A 14411-nucleotide genomic window follows, 5' to 3' on the forward strand; every position below is an offset into this window, starting at 1 on the left:
AGAGGAAGAAGGCAACAAAAGTTACAGGTTAGTATATTATTAACATATTATATAGAACAAAATAATAATAATTATTTATTTGAATAAATTATTTAATAAAAATTATAAATTCAAAAACAAAAATAAAAAGATTGAATAAAAACAATTTCAAAAAAATTTAACAAACAAAAAAATATTCAAAATTTATTCCAAAAATATATTACATATCATTTAACATTAAAGCCTAACAAAAAAAATCAAATATTACAAACAAAACAAAAAATTCTTAAAATAAAATATACTAACTTAATAACAAAATAACACAGTACAGGACCGAAACCGTAGAGACCCTAAATCGAAAAATACAGCCACAAATCGAAATGTGGTTGGCCTTAGCCGTAGTTTGAACTGCAGAAAACCCAGATCTGCACTTCCAAGTGCGTCGGCGGCCATGCACCTCCAAAAACTAACCGCAGATCCACTTGCGGTTACTGTCTCATGCAGATCCAACTACGGCGCAACCATATCCGCACTTCTAAGTGCAGCGGCCATTAACCGCAGTTCCATGTGCGGTTTGGCCTGTAACTCCAGCCCAGATCAAAGCAGATATAAGCACAAACATTCTATCATTTTTCCCCACCGCATATACTAAAGAACAACCACAAATCAAAATAAAATAACTAACCTGGACGTTGATGTACGAGAAGAAGACATCCTGCAACCATGACACCAACGATTGAAGAAACGAGGGGCAAGAGCTAAGGCACCAACACGAAAAATAGTGAGCAAAAAACTGAACAAAGGGGAAGGAAGAGTACTCACGTTCAAAAAATTGTGAAAAAGGAGGGAGGAGGGCAGAACCGTAGAGAGGAGAAAGAAGAAAGACTCAAGGGTAGGGTTTCACATGAGATGCGTAGAGAGGAGAAAGAAGCAGGGGTGTAGGGTTTAAAGTGAGATGAGGCTAAGGGAAACTTTCAATAATTTTATGAGTGGATGAGTCAACAATTTTAGAAAATCAATGCTCACTGACATAACAGAAGTAGAGTTAGGGGTAGGGTTACAGTTGGAATTAAAATAAAATTAGGAGGTGCAAGATGAACTTGGTGAGGTGGAGGGAGAATCACTCTTTTCTTTTTTCTCTTTCTTTCTACAGTTTGGAAGCCTTCACATTATCTTCCTCCATCTTCCTAAAGAAGACTGCCGACTTCAGCGCGTCAAAGCATGAACGCCACCGAGAACGAAAACGCGAACGCCACAAGACTCTACACCAACACCTCCTTCGCCAACGCCACCTTTCTTAATCTCTTCACCCCCCCCCCCACCCCCACCTCAGCCTTCTCTGATCTCCTCGTCGACGATGGAGTTAAGGTTTCTTAAGTCATCTGCTCTGGAACCACCTTCAATACCCTAGGATTGTCCTTCCTGTCGTCGCAAATGCCTAGCGAGGAGGAGAAGCGGGACGAGAATGCGGAGAGGAAGGAGGGTGTGGATTTGTAGTTTTTCGTGAAGGGGATCGAGGTGGCGCTGTTTTTTCTGGTGAGTTTCCTCTCCGCTGCCTACGGATGGGTAATTCTCGTTTATTATGATGTGTTGGGCTATGAGGGATGCATTGACTCAGCTTCTGGGGTTGTGGTAGTTCAGAGAAATTGAGGATCAATACTTGTTTTTCAAGCTCTTTATGAGGTTAAAATTGATGCCCTTCTTTGTTATGTCTCCTTGGGTTAGGGGTTTTGAGAGAGAGATTTCTGGGTTCTTGTTTACTTGGTTTATGGTGGATACTTTTGTTGCTTTTGGTGCCAAAAGTGAAGTTTAATTAGGGTTCTTCAATTGGGGAAATTAATATGGGAGAATTAATTAGAGTTTTAATTAGAATTTAAAAAATAACATTTAATAGAAAGAATACCTAATCTAATTAAATTATAATTAGAGTTGACGTAGCAAAGACTATGTATTTCGTTTTATAATGAAAGCACATTTTCATATATGTCTTTGCTAAAGAAAATTGCTTTTGCCACGTTGGATATGTATATTGCCACATCAATTAACATTTAACGTCGTTTCTATCAACTTAACGGATACGACTTCATTCATACAATTTTGAAAATTTTGGGATCCATGCATTTTTAAAATCGGATACTAAACTGAAAAAACTCACTTAACAAATGGACCAAGTAAGCATTTAAGTCAAATTAAATTTTATTTCAATTTGGAGAGAGGTAAAATTACATCATTTTTAAAAAAATAGAACTATATTAAGATAAAATAAAAATACAAGACAAAAAAATGACACATGATAATATAAAGACAAATTTGTATTTTTAAAAAAAATAAAAAAAGTTAAAATTAATAATAAAAAGAATCACAAACTAACATGTGGAACATCTTTAAGTGTGGTTAAAACAGTACTATAGAAAGAAAAAAACCTCATTGTATCAATTTTTCTAAAATTGGAACCAAAACTTGACACATAAAAAAGTGAACCAATTTGATATTTTCCCACATAAATAAGAATAAATGACATAATTTAACCAAATATAAATAATATAAATAATATAAATAATAGACTTTCTAAAAGTATAAACAATAAAACATTAAAAATTAGAGTACAAAATATGAAAGAGTAAAATTAAGAATGAAAGAAATAGCATAGAAAAAAATTAATACAAAATATAAGTTATTCTTCAATAATAAATATATTAAAAATACATTAAGTAAAAACTTTTAATTATGATTAAAATATATCTAGAACACATTAAAAGAAGTAATTATTCATTTATTTTAAACGTCAGCTAATTTTTAAAATAATTTTTAGAGATGCATATCATGGATTAAGTTTATTAAGAAAAGAATTATATGAGAGAGGAATATAAACAATTTGTATTGTTGATAAATATATTATTTTTTAAATAATATAAATTTTAAGAAATAAAATAAAATATATTTTTCTAAATTTAAATTTATTAAATGATGTAATTAGAAATATAAAAAAATAATATAGAAAATAAGTAAATTTTAATATAAGTTATACTTTAAAATTTTAATAAATGACCAAATAATTATAAATTATGAAGGATAAAATTAAGAATGAGAAAAAAAATAGTATAAGAGAAAAGAGGTAATATTTTAAATATAAGTTGTTTCGGATTGTGGGGTCAAGAACCACTCCTTCACATTTTCACTAGTCTTTGTAGTTTGCTTCAATCTTCGTTACCGTTATTACCAATCTTTCTCGCTCAATCCTCAAGTCAGTTAATTAATCTGATAAGTTATCACAATATAGTCTTAATTTCACAATAAATACAATCACTTATTGATAACGGTTGAATTTACAGTTATCTGTGATGCAATTTTGATACTAAATTAACTTTTTTTTACTTTGAAGCTTGCTTAAACTCTTGTTTTTAGTTTATTTTTGTGAATAAGAGAGTTGAGGTGTTATACTTGATGATTTTATCACTAAATGCCCTTGTTTTGTAAGTTATTAGAATGAATTAGAAGAGAAGTTGAAGTATCAAGGAGTTGGAATCCAGGAAGGACAAAAAAAGCACCAGAAGAGAAGGTTACAAAAGGTCACAGGATGCTTGGTTGCCCTTTTCTAGGGCCTTGGGCTTAGGAGCTCACACAACTACGCCTGGTTGCCCTTTTCTAGGGCCCTCAACGCCAGTGCAGGGCGCCTGGTTGTCCTTTTTGGGGCCCTCAGCTCCACTTTGCAACGCAACACGCTTGGGTGCCCTTCTAGGGGCGTTGAGCACTAGTTACAGCGTAGTCTCGCCTGCTTACCCTCTAAGGGGCGCTGAGCGCCAGTTTCAATGCATCGTTGAGCGCCTGCTTACCCTCTAAGGTGCGTTGAACACCAGTTCTCTCGCAGTGTCGCCTACTTGCCTTTAATTGGGGCACTGAGCGCCAACATCTTGGGCTTATGGGCCAATTTTGATCTATTTAAGGACTTGCACGCCCTAGTGTTCACATCTTTTGACGGCTGAAGCTCAGAAACACACTTTTCGATCCTTTGGAGGCAGATTTGGCATGCGGGAGCTATCCTCTTCTCTTTCTAGGGTTTTTATCTCATTCTTCCATCATTGTACATCTAGATTCTCCATGACAATGGAGAACTAAACTCATTTGTTGTTGGGAAAGATGTAACCTCTAAACTTTCATGTATTTGAATTATTTTATGCTTCTTTCACTAATTGTTAGTGATTTCCTCCTTTGCTCAATGCTTGTTATGTTTTGATCACTCATAGCATGATGTTTGAATTTCTTTGTTATTGGAAAATACCTAGAAACCTTGATCTAAAGAATTGCACCCAAAAGAAATATTGCCTAGGGATAGGGATAGGATGTTTGGTTGTCTTAAGCTTCTGTTTGTAATGCATAATTGATTATTAGGGATGCAAGGGATTGTGATCTAATAATTAAGGATAGGCTTTTTATGCCACGGGATCGGGTTCTAAGTAGTTTAGAAAGTGACATTAACAAATTAATGAAGAAGATGAATTATTATATACATGAAAGTAAGGAAGGTGAATTCTAAACCCCAACAACATAATCATCTCATATTATCAACACCATTCATTCTTATGACAAGCCTCAATCGATCAATTTGCATTCATATTTACTTTTGTTGCATTTGCATTTAAACACCAACAAAAAAGTTTTTCAGTCTTAATTAGTTAAGTAATTACACGATTGTTTAGTGTCGTGAGTCTTTTGGGATACGATACGTCTTACCATTTCTTATTACTTAAAAAAAAGGTAACTTATTTCTTTTGGTAATAGTTATATGTTTTTGTATTAATATAAATAATATTTTATGGAGCAACTTTCTTTTGTTATATTATCTATATTTATATAAATAATATTTTTTTTTTGGAATTACAGTTTTAATATTCGGATTGGCATGGTTATAGTAATATTATATATATATATATATATATATATATATATATATATATATATATATATATATATATATATATATATATATTATATTATATTATATTATATTATATTATATTATGTATAATTTCACACTTATATATGTATTTAAAATATATAAACGAATAATTATATTTCGTGGTTTTGTAGTGTTTAAATATTATTATGAAAATAATGGGTTTTTACAAGATTTTAGAAAAATTAATTCAAAAAGGTCAGGTATCTTTATTGTTTATATAATATTAAAATAGAAACCCTAATCATTTAGGAAAAGAGACAGATTATCCTATGTAGCCGTGAAAGATGTTTGAGAGGAGAACATTATTTTCTACTAAGGGAGAAGGCTAGGAACCAAGTTGTTAAGAGGACTTATAATATATAGAATTATTTACTCGATTATGTGGGCTCAATTTTTTTTTAATAAGAAAGTCTTTTGTTGGTGCGTAGGTGATGAATGCATATTTATGCCCACATTTATGCTTTAAAATTCAAAATTTTAGTGAGATCCTTGTGCTTAAATAATTGACTTAAAGTGAATCTGTAAGATTGAAATTGTTGGGTTTGGAAATTAAAGAGACGTAAAAAGTGAGTTTTATCGCATAAATTCTTTTTGGATGTTATAAAGTTTGTTGATGCAGCTGAAATTATAATTTAACTGATGTAAAACATGCAAATAAGTGGCACAATTGGCAAAATAGGCCCAAAATCAGATTTTGTTTGGAAAAGAATATACAAATGGGTCAAACAGACAGTTTTACTACTATACCCCCCTAAATTTCCCTACACACACCCCTCTTTTCTTAACCAGGCCCAAAAGTCAGATTTTTCCATTACACCCTCCTAATTTCTTGCACACCCCTCCTAACTAGACTCTACTAGATATTACCATGTGGCAATCCAATACCAACAAAGCCAACCAACCAGAATGTGCCATATCATCAACCTTAAAACCTTAGCGTCATCTTGTCCATAGAAACCCCTAATTTTGTTTGGATTTCTTTGTTATTTGGAAATATATATAAACCTTGATCTGGAGAATTTCATCCAAAGAAATATTCCCTAGGGATAGGGATATAGGATGTTTGGTTGTCTTAAGATTCTGTTCGTAATGCAAAATTGATTATTAGGGATGCAAGGGATTATGGTCTAATAATTAAGGATAGGCTTTTTACGCCGAAGGATCGGATTTTAAGTAATTTAGAAAGTGACATTAACAAATTAATGAAGAAGATGAATTCTTATATACATGAAAGTGAGGAAGGTGAAATCTAAACCCCAACAACATCATCATCTCATATTATCAAAAGCATTCCTTCTTGTGTCAAGCCTCAATTGATCAAATTGCATTTATATTTACTTTTGTTGCATTTGCATTTAAACCCCATCAAAATAGTTTTTTAGTCTTAATTAGTTAAGTAATCACACAATTGTTTAATGTCGTGAGTATTTTGGGATACGATACTTGGTCTTACCATTTATTATTACTTGATACGATTTGGTACACTTGCCAATGAGTTAACAATAAATATATTGGATGAGGAACATGGTGAACTTGATTATGCTTTTGACTATGAGTAAGAGGTGAAGTTCATTGAAATGTTGGAAATGGTGTTAGTCTTGGATGCTTTTGTTGGAATTTTAATCATATAAATATAAAAGAATCTTTGGTAAAATTTATGGTTGATGAGAAGGAGATTTTGAGATGGTTGATAAGTTGTCTTTCTAAACTCTTGAACATTCATGAATATGTTGTTATGTTGACTGCGCAATATACCTATGAAAGTGGTATGAAAATCTATGATGAAATATGAAGGTTTATGTTGGTTTTGAAATAATATATAAATTTATATGCCATGATGAATTGGATGATGAATATGCACACTATATGAATTTTTTTGTTGTCTCGTCGGTTTAAGGGATTGATATTGGCGTTTGGTGAGAGACTGCACATTATAGAATCATTATGTTATTTGAGAGTCAATAGAATATTTGAGGGCTTTACTTGACCTTAATCATGTCAACAAGTAGTGACTATTCAACAACATTTAACCACCCAACAAAAAAGATGACGAACTAAAGTTTCAACTGATTCATGATTGTGATATTCACACATTACCTTTAACAACCCTTTCCATTAGAATAAGGTGTTGATGATGAAGGGTTGAGTATTGTTCTATCATATAGGAAGGATATCCACACATTACCTTTAACACTCAACACTTAACTAAAGATGATATTGTGCTATCATATAAGAAGGATCTTAGATGTAAATTTCATGTACAAAAGAGTATAAATTGCATAATAGATCATATATGCATAAATATGATCATATTAATATATTAAAAAGCTTACAAAATCATTTAAAGCATATTAAAACATTTTAGAAGCAGAACAACCCTATACTGCCTGTTTTAATCGATTAAGATAAAAATTTAATTAATTAAAGCAAAAACATAAGCCTAATCGATTAAGGTTTTTACATAATCAGTTAAAAAGCATCAGAATGTCATATCTTATATATATATATATATATGTGTGTGTGTGTGATCTAACATGTTTCTTTACGAAAAACTTTGCATTCATTTGACACAACACGAAATTTGAGAACATGAAAACACCAAGAAGCTGTCCGGAAACATTCTTAGAGAAATCAATCAACCTCTTTGAAGAAATATCAAGAATCTCCAAGGTTTCAAGAAAGCAAGAAGATTTGTTTGATCTGCACATTGTTGGTGCTTTCAGGTTTCATTTGATTATAAATTTTCTTAATCGCCTTAGTTGTGTAAGCAAGGTGTGAGAGAGTGTGAGTTAGAACCTCTCTTTGTTATTGCTTTGTATATTGGAGTGTGTGAGGATACAAATTGAGTGAATTCTTTGTATTCTTAACTTTTAAAATTTAGTGATTTCTCTTCAACTAAGATGGTTGAAGGGAAACTGGATGTAGGATCAATTTAAGAGCTGAACCAATACAAAAATTTGTGTGTGATTTGTTTTAGTTTATGCAGTTTCATCTTGTTGATCATAAATATTTGTGAATTGATTCCAAGAACCAAGATTTTCAAATATTTTGTAAAAGTTGATCTAAAATCCAATTCACCTCCCCTGGATTGAGATATAGGGGCTCTATTTCTAACATTCACCCCTACTTGGTTTGCTCCTCAACTTAAAGGGACACATACATTTTCTTGTCCTAGATACACTCGGTTGAACATCATGTTTATACTTCTTTACTTCTCACTCCTTTCACAACCTAGCAAAACAGACGTCTTTTTTTCGGATTCACCCGTTGTTGTGTCAGATCTTATTGTAATTGCAACAAATCCAAGATTAAATGCAATCTTCGAATTTATTCAATAAAATCATCGTGTGATGAAAATATTGGATTAATGGTAAAATTATTTATATAATCACCCTTAGTCACTTCATTTATAAAGAAATAAAATTCAGACACGAAACTCAAATTTATATATAAATCCATTAAGTGAAAGGAATAATTATCTATCTTATAATATTAATCACGAAAATATTTACCACTCATTATTTCTCATTATCTAATAATAATAACAACGCATATTACAAATTAAATAATAAATAAAAAATGAAAATTAAATAAATAAATTTAAAAAAGTTATAATTATTCACGTTCAAAATCCGTTAGAACCTTAACCAACTTTCGAAAGTCGGAAAAGTTAGTTTCTTAATCACTTTCAAAAACCGGTTAAAATCTTAACGTTTTCTAGAACAAAGGACTTCACTTACCTCGAACACAGTAATCTCCAACTTCTAACAAGTAACTTCCACGATCATGAGCAGAACACCACCGAGACCACATAAATGCACCAAAATGGAAGAAGCAGAGTGAATGAAGTGAAGAGAAATGAACGACAAAGGGGATGCAGAGTAATATATAGCTTCTTTTAATATAATTGGTGAACATTAATGAAAACCAATTAATATGTTCAATGCAAATGTTTTGGTTTTTTTTTCTTAAATAAAAGGAACACGTTTGTAATTTTAGAGTTCCAGGAAGAACTGATGTAGGTGGGAGGTGCGTGTAGGGAGAGAAGCATTCGTTTCCTAAAGCTTCTTATTCAATCTACTATTGAACCTAAGATATAGACACATACACTAAACAATATTAATAATCTACTTCTCATAGACTTCCTCTCGAAACCCTATGAGTTTCAAAAGTCTACCATTTAACACGATCACTTCAACCACATACATTAACAACTTCACAACAGTGATTTTTAATTAAGATTTTCGGCTAACAACAATTTTTATTCGTAATAGATACACTAAACTCATTAAATTTCAACTTTTATAAAATTTTATATAGTTCTGAATTTATTATTTTACACATGCATAGTTCTCAAATTTGAAACCTAACCCGAAATATCACATATACTATAATTGAATTGTAAAATTAATAAAAACTAATTTCTCTTACCTTCAATTTTTTTTATGTTCTAAGTAACTAATTCAAAAGGAAGAATAGGTTAAAAGGATCAAATAGTCTTAACTTCAAACAGAAATAACTAACATTTCAAAACTAAATTTCTTCAAAATTTTCAACAATACATGACTTAAAGACAAACAAGAGCAGAATAAACAAAAAGGAAGTTACTCTAAGAAAAAAGAAACTAAAAATGAAAAAAAAAAAGACTTCACACTTCAACTTGTTGGCTTTAGCTATATTGAAGAAGCTCGTCCTCCTTCTATTCAATTTGGTTTTTTCTGTAAGCAGTTTCTTTCTGTACATGATAAAGTTCCATCCTACATTCCCATAAAAGAAAATTGGTTTTGTCCATTTAGAATTAAAAAAGTTTATTTAACTTTTAAACTTTATAATCTTAACTTTTTTTCTTTTAATTATAGATTCAAAAGTCAAATAACTTTCTAATTATGTAATTTGAAGATATTTAAATTGTGTGAATTATGTAATGAAGATATTTAAATTGTATAATCTAAAAATGATTGTTTACTTTCAAATTGTACAATCTAATAAAATATAATCAATTCTTTTTATATAGAGTGCAGGATCAAATTTGTGGAAGTGTATAAAGAAAGTACCTTTTGTGTATACCTAACCCAAAATTAATAAAATTCCAACTCCTACTTTGTATTATTTGTTAACTTTTTTTAATCAAGGAACAGGGTAACATAGTTTAACGAGAGATGTTTTCGTTTACTTGTCTCGTACTTTTTTTGAATGATCATTTAAGACTAATGATATAAGTTTAATTAAAGTTTCAGTTATTTATCTTTTTACTTATATTTAGATTGATCTTTTATTCACTAGTGCAGTCAAGGAAAAAGACAACGGTTATTTTTGTCTATAAGCAGTGATTTTGCAATCGAGATATATATAGGTGAGACAAAAAGGGGTAGGCTTTTTGCCTCCGTTGTGAACCGATTTTGCCTCGGTTCCCACTGAACTGAGGTAGTATGTCGGACTCTATTGTCTCGGTTGGGACCTGACCTCGAAACAAAAATCCTAAATCCTTAAATCGCAAAATCAAATAACAAGAACAAAAATTCTTAAAACCAAAGAACAATTAAAATCCTAATTTCAAATCTCAAGATGCGCCTAAGTTGTCGAAGTCGCCTCCCTTCCTGCATAAACGAACCAACACCGAGAAGTGAAATGGACCTCCATGCGAAACACGAACCAGAGTTGGAGAAGAGGAAAAGGAGGTTCGCGCCTTCCTCACTACGAGTCGAAACGAAACGAGAAGAAAAGAAAAAGTAAAGATGGGTGCTTCCCCTTTCTTGTGCAGCCGCGACAGAGGAGTGAAGAAGAAAACAAAACATTGCGCGAAGAGAACCCCAAGGGCGAGAGAGAGCAGCGGCGCAAAACCTAAACGAAGGTGTTCTGTCTAAAAGTGCCTCTCTTCGCGAAATTTAAACCTAAACGCATGTTATTACCTCGGTCTGTGGGCAAATCGAAGCATAAAATGCGTACGACATCTGTTACCAATGAGGAGCATTGGTAAATTTGAAGATAAATGATTTTGATGATGCTGAAAGACGATAGACTGTTATAATTGTTTTAAAAGCACTTTGTAGATTATAAATGTATTAGGAAAAGCCTTAAACATGTAATACTTAGAAAAATTTGTATTTCTAGAACTATTACGCATTTAATCAATTATGAGAAGCTATAATCGATTATCCTGAGCCCTTCTGAAAAACCTCGTTGCTCTGGAATAATCGATTATTGCTCCAAATAATCGATTATCACTAGTTCTTGTGAGAACTGCCAAAGTCTTTGGAATAATCGATTATTCCTCAAGATAATCGATTATAGGAATAATCGATTATCACTTTTGAAAAACCCTGTAACGGACTCAAATAATCGATTAACACTAACAATAATCGATTATCTGTGGCAGTTATAATTCATCTCTGCGAACTTAGGCCAGTTGGCTATATAAGGTAGTTCCAAAACTCTTAGAAAAAAACACTGAGCTTTTTAAGAAACAATTTGTCTGAGGAAGTTCTAAAAAGCTAGTTCAAGTGCTTTGTCTGGTCTCGTGAATAGGAGAAGCTCGTGTTTCGTGTGTCGATAGTCGGAGCGATTCTCTTCGAATTGGCAAGGTGGTCGTCTTCCGGTTCGTCTGTCGAAGGAAGATTTTAATTTGTGCTGTTCCGGTTCGTTTGTCGAAGGAAAGTGCAGATAACCCGCTTTCGGTTCGTTGGTCGAAGGAAGCACCCTTCCGGTTCGTTCATCGAAGGAAGGTTTTTATCTATCGGTTTTTATTCACTCTTATTGTAATTTGTGAAACTGATTTTAGTGAAAACGTTAATCACTTTTTATAGTGATTAACAACTGGACGTAAATTCTTTTGAATCGAACCCGGATAAAAATTATGTGTTGAATTTTCTTGCTCTCTATACTCTTTACATTTTATGCATATCAACTGTTTGATAAATTTTCTCTAAGAAAATTGATTTTCTAAAAATGGACCATCTTATTACGAGTTTGACCGAACACGCTTTCCGCTTTATTAATTTATTCCGCTGCGCTACTCTATAACGGTACCGATTGTTCCGACAACATCGGCTAAGAGGGAACCGAGGCAATAAAGGTTACCAAAATGGATTTTGGAACGTTCGGTTTCAGAGAATGTGTGCCTGTGGCAAGACATACTACGTCGGTCCATGGGCAAACCGAAGCATAAAGAGCCTACGACATCGGCTAAGAGGGAACCGAAGCAATAGAGTCTACCAAAATGGATTTTGGAACGTTCGAACTACCTCGGTTCTAAGCAGCAATAGAGGCAGTATATCTGTTCGGCATCGGTTCTCAATGAACTGAGACAAAAAGAGCCTACAACATCGGCTAAGGAGGAACTAAGGCAATAGAGGTGACCAAAATGGATTTTGGAACGTTCAATTTCAAAGGATATGTGCTTGTGGCAGGACATAATGAATTATAACATTTGGTTTAGAGGATGTCTGGCTCTGGTAGGAGATACTACCTTGGTTCTGAGCAGCAACCGAGGCAGTATAACCGTTAGGCATCGATTCTCAATGAACCGATGCATATAATGTCGTCATAACTACGAAAATGTCACCGCGTTAAAAACTGAAGCGTATATAACACGTTAAAAAAACTCGTTTTTTACTATAGTGATTCTTTAAAAATTTCAATTTAGTTTTTATGTTTTAAAAGTGAATAGTATAGAGTTATTTGAGTTAATAATTCAACGTTCTTTTACTATATATAGTGATGTTAAATATCACAAAACTACTTTGATAGGTTAAACTCGGCTTAGAAGGCTTTTCAAACTACACTATTATTAATCCTTAGTAAAGTGTATTAATATACAAGGTTTGAGTTTATATAAGGATACCAAATTCCGTTACAATGTCCTAATGTTAGTATGATTTGATTTACCTTTTATGACGAAATGAATCTAGAGACATATGTTACTATACATGCAGGTTTCACTTTATAGCTTGCATACTTTGTTTAATTTCATTTAATAATTAACTAAATCCAGCTTGTACGTGAGACACTTTCACCCGTTTTGTTGCCTATAAACTATCCATGACTTCATTTATTTAATTTTTTTTTTAAAAGAATAAGATACTCCATAAACATAGATTCTTATGTTTTAAAGGTGCAAAAGTGATTTTGATTTCTTTTTTTTCTTTTTATTTTTCTCTCTTCTAAAATACTTATGAACAATATGAAGACTTAAAAACTGATATTTTAGAATTGAGAGTGATTTAAAAACAGTAAAATTCAATTATTTTAATAATGAAAAGGACTTTTATAAATAGGATGTTTTATAAACAAGTTTTATTAATCTAAAACACATTATATTTTTAAAAATCATTTTTCTATCTTTTTTTGTAGGAGTTCTCCCACTCTGTTTGTGTGATTGAAGATCTAAAACCATATGAGTGATTCTCGCAACAAGTTCTTTAATTTGGACTGATAATTTTTTTGTTTGAGTAAGTTGAGATTTTGCCTTTTTCATGGTCCAATTAATTTTTCTCCTTGCATGTGGTATCTTTCTGCTTTCAGTGTCCTTTGAGTCATCTTTTTATTCTCTGTTGATAAATGATTATTATGGTAGGTCTTGATTGTTCTTGCGATGCTTCTATTTGTAGATAGAGTATCCCGTGTAACATCCCAATATCTCACACTTGATAATTCATAATTTTAATATATTAACATTACATTTACGGTAACATCCCGTAATCTCACACTTAAAAATTCATAGTTGATATATGTCTATACATGTTTTAAGCTCATATTTCAAAAATCATAATTATAACTTGAGTTCTTCTATCTCTCCCTTCCTTGGCACTGAGTCAGACGACATTCTTTCATCTGCTCCCGTATAACGAATTATACGATCATCGCACATACCCAAACACAAACACAAACAAGTAGGGTGAGCTAACATGCAACCAATCATTTATGAAACATGCATATTTACTTTGATACACTCAACAAACCTCATATAATAATTATGTCAGACACACTCATACCATCATACAACAATCGCATCATAGATACTCATCCATTACTTTGATACACTCGATAGACACTCCTTCTACAATACCCAATAGAAACTCATTCTACAATACGCAATAGACACTTATCTCGACGATATGTTGATGAGCGATCAACGGGAGGTTCCGCACTTGTGATGCCTTCTTAGTCCTCAACACTATGTCCAAAACCGGCACATAGACCAGGACCTCCTGCCCTTCATACCATCCACAAGGTTAGTCCTCAACACTATGTCCTAAACCGGCACATAGACCAGGACCTCCTGCCCCTCTCACCACATAATTCATCCTTCTCTACTTGAGACTGGATGATTATTAGAGTATCAAGATAACCTCCAACTTCATGACCCTCAACATCAACATATACACACATACCATGACATTACAGAATCTCTCCGCGAGACTCATACCATGCTCACATTCCTCAACTCATATTATACCCTTACGAAATCTCCTCATAA

The sequence above is a fragment of the Vigna umbellata genome, chromosome 6 (assembly GCF_029865625.1).
Source record: "Vigna umbellata cultivar VRB3 chromosome 6, Vumbellata_1.0, whole genome shotgun sequence".
NCBI lineage: Eukaryota > Viridiplantae > Streptophyta > Magnoliopsida > Fabales > Fabaceae > Vigna > Vigna umbellata.